We start from the raw sequence: 5,635 nt of genomic DNA on the forward strand, positions 1-5,635 counted from the left end.
TTGTACATATTAGTAAAATAGGTTTAATTTCATGTTTTGTTTGATTAGTTGAGTTTAATTGGGAGTCTAGTAGGTTGAATAAGGTTTTGTGATGTTTCAGTAGTTGTTTGGAGGTTGGGAATTGCTTGGTTTGGTGCAAAAACATAGAAAAATTTTGAAAAATAGAACACCATCCATGCGCACGCGTGCTTCACGCGTACGCATGAATCAAGCCATTTCGACCATCCACGTGCACGCGTCATGTACGCGTACGCGTGGATTGATTTTTCCACTTCCCATACATTCACCCGAGAGTTGTGCCTGAAGTGTGCCAACTTTGTGCCCAAGGAATGCGCACGCGTACCTTGCGCGTCCACGTCGAATCTCTGCTTTGCCATGCATGCGTACGCATCAGCCGTGCGTACGCATCGCTTCCATTTCATCAATCTACGTTTACGCGCACATGACGCGCACGCATGGATTGCCCTGTTTCACTCACCTTCTTTTCTTCTCTTCTTTCCATTCTTTTCCTTCTTCTCTTCTCTTTCCACCCTTCAAACATCATCCAACACTACCAAGAATCATGTAACACCATTTCTTTTAGTTAGTTAGTTAGTTTAATTTTTGTTTTCCATTATAAGTGTTGGATTACTAATCTTGTTTACTGTTTACTGTTGCTTATTACTAATAGGATGTTAGTTTAACATCATTGTTGTTATTGTCATTGTTGGATTTCTTTGTTGAGGTTGCAATTTATTACTTGGTTTTGAATTTTCATGTTGAACATTTGTGAATACCAAGTACATGTTACGTTACCTTCATGCATCTTAACTCTTTGAATTGCATGTTTTGGCCACCATGCATTCATCATCTATTGTTAGGCAATTGTATATTATCATTGCAATATTTTTTTAGGTGATGCTTGTTTATGGTTTACCCTTATTCACATCACTTATTTCATGCATTGAGATTGTAGAATTGTGAAATTGGATCGAAAGCTCACCTAGTGACATATTTTTGAGCTTTGTAAAGCTTTGTGGGCCATGCTTGCTGTGATTGATTTCCACTTCTATCTTCTTTCTCCTAAGTTCCATAGCATCCATGTGTTTCACCTCTATGTCACTTAGGTGTTGCAACAACTTCAATATGTGTCATTGATTGTTGTGTGAGTTTTATATACCATTTTGTTCATTAAGTCTACCTACACATCAATCAATGTCCATGCACTATCCGATTTCACAATTGCTTGATTAATTGCTTGAATGCTTTCATGCATCTTCACTACTTGTTTGGTTGACTTAACCTACAAGTCTTTTGAAGTATTTCGAGCACACTAGAATGAGTGAAATGTGTGTCTTCTTTTGTATAATTGTGACATGGTTTCTAAATACTAGTGTGTGTGTTCTAAACCATACGCAATTTTATAACCCACACACTTATTTTTCGTCAATGTCACAATAATTCACTCACCCCATTCTAGTGGTTCTTACCTCATTCCAACAATTCACGCTTCCTTGCTTTTGTATTTTCTCATCTTACGGTGTTTATTTTGTTTTTCATGATCGATGCACCATAAGCAAAAAACAAAAACGGGAGAAGAACACGCAGCATCGGTTGACCTACCAACTGAAGGTAGCAACTAAGAAAGTCGCCGTACCCCTTGCTCATCTTTGGATGCATCGAGGACGGTGCAAACTTTTAAGTGTGGGGAGGTCGTCCGACTGCTCGGCATTTTTGGGTGACAAGATTCTAATCCCAACACTTTTGTATTTCATTTTTAGGTCTTTTAGGATTTTTGGTTGCATTGCATATGTATATATTAAGCTTAGTCAAAACCATGATATTTTCCAAGGATTTTATCTATAGGCACCCCCAATTGATTGAAATTTTTTTTTTAGAACTTGCTTGAATTATACAATTGTGGATTATATTTTTGAGCTAAGAACACAAGCATGTGAGATTTAAGCCTAATTGTGTGGCTACATCATATAGCCACTTATTTTCATTCTTCTGTGCATCATTCTCTCTCTATAATTGTAATCTTTGATTTGTTTAATTCTATATGTCCATTATTCTATGTATATATGCAATTACATGATTGAGGCCATTGTTTCAAATAGCTCACTTACTCAAATAACCTACCTTTTATCTTCTATTGTTAGCCATGTTTGAGCCTATGCTTAACCCATTTGTTCTTAATTGTATCACATTACAAGCCTAAGTAAAAAACAATAAATATCCCTTAATTTGGATCTTTGATTAGCTTAGGCTAGTGAGAGTGTTTACCATTTGATTTTGGGAGTGTTGGGAACATTGGGTAGAGATAAAAGTGTGTTTTTGTATTTGTGTTGAGAATCTTGGGAATTGGGAACATACTCATGTATTAATCATGTGTAAGCCATAGGCATTGATGTACTTGTATACATTTTAGTTTGAAAAGAAAGAAAACAAAAAAATGAAAAAAAAATTTTATATATATACATATAAGAAGAAAAAGAAAATATATAGAAAAGAAAGAAAAAGAAAAGCAATAAAAAGGGGGACAAAGTGCCCCAAACTGAAGTTCAAAAATAATCAATGCATTTGTGTGGTGATCAAAAGGGAATGCATGAGTGTTTGAAAAGGTGAAGAATGGATAGCTAGGTTTGTTTAGAATTGTATAGGTTGTCATAGGTTAGGTGGGAAGTTTAAATTAATCAAAGATTCAAATTTCAAGCTCACTTGACCATATGCATCCTACCTTGACCCTAGCCCCATTACAACCTATGAACAAGTCCTCATGATGAATGTATGCGTGCATAAAGTAATTGTTGATTGTTAGATGAAAAACAAATCTTGGAAAGCATAATTAGGGGAAAATTGAGTGAATCAACCCCATACACTTGAGTGACTAGAGCGGATACACATCCGGTGAGGGTTCGATCGTTCAATTACATGTTTCCACACATGATCATCTTTTCTTGCAAGTTTGTAAAGTCTTTTAATAATTCAATTCAATTGTGGGTTTGATTTGACTGCCATGACTTTAGCCCTTATACTTATATATGTATTCTTGGAAGTTGACTTATTTTGACCAAGTAGTTGCATTCATGTAGATAGGTTGCATGTAGTTAGTTTGCATCGAATAAATGTTGATACCTCCTTGCTTCTTCCTTGATTTTAGCATGAGGACATGCTTAGTTTAAGTGTGGGGAGATTTGATAAACTCCGATTTTGTAGTTTATCTTGGCTTATTTTAGGGGATTTTATCACCATTTTCCATATTTATTCAATGAAATAGCATGGTTTTGTAATTCTCCCTTGAATTGTACTTAAGTGTGAAAACATGTTTTTTAGGCCCTTAAATTGGTGATTTTAATTCACTTTAATTCCATTCGATGACTTGATATGTTTGTTAAGTGATTTCAGGTTCATAAGGCAAGTATTGGATGGAAGAATTGAGGAGAAAAGCATACAAAGAGGAGAATGCATGATGAAACAAGAATTGGAAATGCATCGATGGGCGCGCACGCGTACAAGGTGCGCACGTGCCGAAGTGATTTCGCATAAGGACGCGCACACGTACATGCCGCGTACACGCGGGTGAGGGAATAGCCAATCGACGCGCACGCATACATGGCGCGTACGCACCGATACCAGCACGTGACCCACTTAAAGACAAAATGCTGGGGACGATTTCTGAGCTGCCTAGGCCCAAATCCAACTTGTTTCTGAGTGTATTTCATGCAGAATTGAAGTCCAAGCAAAGGGGGGAGCAATTGTTTGATAGTATAGCATCATGTAGGTTAGTTTCTAGAGAGAGAAGCTTCATCTTCTCTCTAGAATTAGGTTAGGATAATCTCTCCTAGATCTAGGTCCAATCTCATCTTTTCATCTTATTTCCTTTATGATTTCTTGCTTCTACACTTTCATTATCTTAGATTGTAGTGTTAATTTTAATTTTATGCTTCTTTCATGTTTATGAATACTCATGTTGGATTTGGTTTACATTTAATGAAAATTAATGTTTGATGCTCTTTTAATTGTTGATTTGAATTGTGATTTACTTTCCTTGCAATTGATAGTTGTTGGATTTTACTATTTCTTGCACATTTACCATACTTTCCTTGTATGCCTTCCAAGTGTTTGATAAAATGCTTGGAAGGATGTTAGAGTAGATTTTGAGCATTCTTGACTTGGGAAGAGTAATTAGGCAATCTTGAGTCATTAATACCCAATTTAGATTGGTGATCTAGAGTTGTTAGTTGATATCATTCTCATTGACTCTAATCTTTTGCTAATTCAATTAGTGAGTTGTGATAAACCACTATTTTACGGTTTCTTTTGTGCTCAATTGAGTGGATTTTATCAATCTTTCATACACTTGTTCATACAAAATGCATGGCTTTACATTCTCCTTCCTGATTTTGTGCTATGATTGAAAACATGCTTCTTTGGCCTTATATTTGCTAACATTAATCCTCTCTTATTACCATTAGATGCCGTGATATGTGCGTTGAGTGATTTCAAAGTTTACAGGGCAAGAATGGCTTAGAGGATGGGAAGGAAGCATGCAAAAATGGAAGGAATACAAGAAGTTGAAGATATTATTAAGCTGTCCAACCTGACCTGTTCACACTTAAACGGTCATAACTTGAGATATAGAGGTCAAAATGACGCGGTTCAAGTTGCGTTGGAAAGCTAACATCCGGGGCTTTAAAATGATATATAATTTTTCATAGTTTCCATAAGGATAAGTGACGTGAACGCGTGCATCACGCGGACACATCGCATCTGCAAAAATCAGCGTGTTTGAATTCGCAACTAGCGAATTCTGGGCTGTTTCTGACCCAGTTCTCGGCCCAAAAAATACAGATTAGAGGCTATAAAGTAGGAGAATGCATCCATTCATCATTGAATATCTCATACAACTTTTATATACATAATTTTAGGTTTTTAGATGTAGCTTTTAGAGAGAGAGGCTCTCTCCTCTCTCTAGGATTTAGGATTCCTACTTTTATGCTGTTGAGTTGGATATTACTACCTCCATTGAAAACTTTATTATTCTAGTTTGTTTCCTATTTCCTTGCTCCTTTAATTTCCATTTATCTTATTTTAGTTTTTATCCTATTTCCTTACTCTTTTATATCTTTAATCCTTATTCAGAGTTACAATTGAAAAGCTTTTATGACATTATTAATGCAAAGAGTGTTTTTCTATTTACCGCATTATTTGTTTGATTATCTTCAAGTATTTATTTAGTCATTTATTATGAGAAATTGCCATCCATGTCAATGGAGTAGGTTCCCAACTTGATTTTGGAGTTGATTAATATTTGGAGACTCTTGAGTTGGAAGACTCAAGAGTTAATTATGATTGGCTCTCTGGCCACTAACGCTAATCCAAACACAAGGGTGAGGATTAGGACTTGTAAATAGAAGTTGGCTCCCAACTTGATTTTCCTTTATTTAGTAAAGGATAACTAAGTGGAACAACAACCAATTACCATTACACTTGGAAAATCCAACAGGGATAGAACTTCCAATTAATCTTCTCCGGATCAAGGCTTTTTAATTTAATTTAATTACATAAAACCTCTTTGTTAATTTTCACTACCTTAATTTATAATTATTTATTTTTCTATTACCCAACTCTAAAAATTCTCGGAAAACCCATA

Source organism: Arachis ipaensis, chromosome B2 (genome assembly GCF_059453495.1).
Source record: "Arachis ipaensis isolate K30076 ecotype BB chromosome B2, ASM5945349v1, whole genome shotgun sequence".
Lineage (NCBI taxonomy): Eukaryota > Viridiplantae > Streptophyta > Magnoliopsida > Fabales > Fabaceae > Arachis > Arachis ipaensis.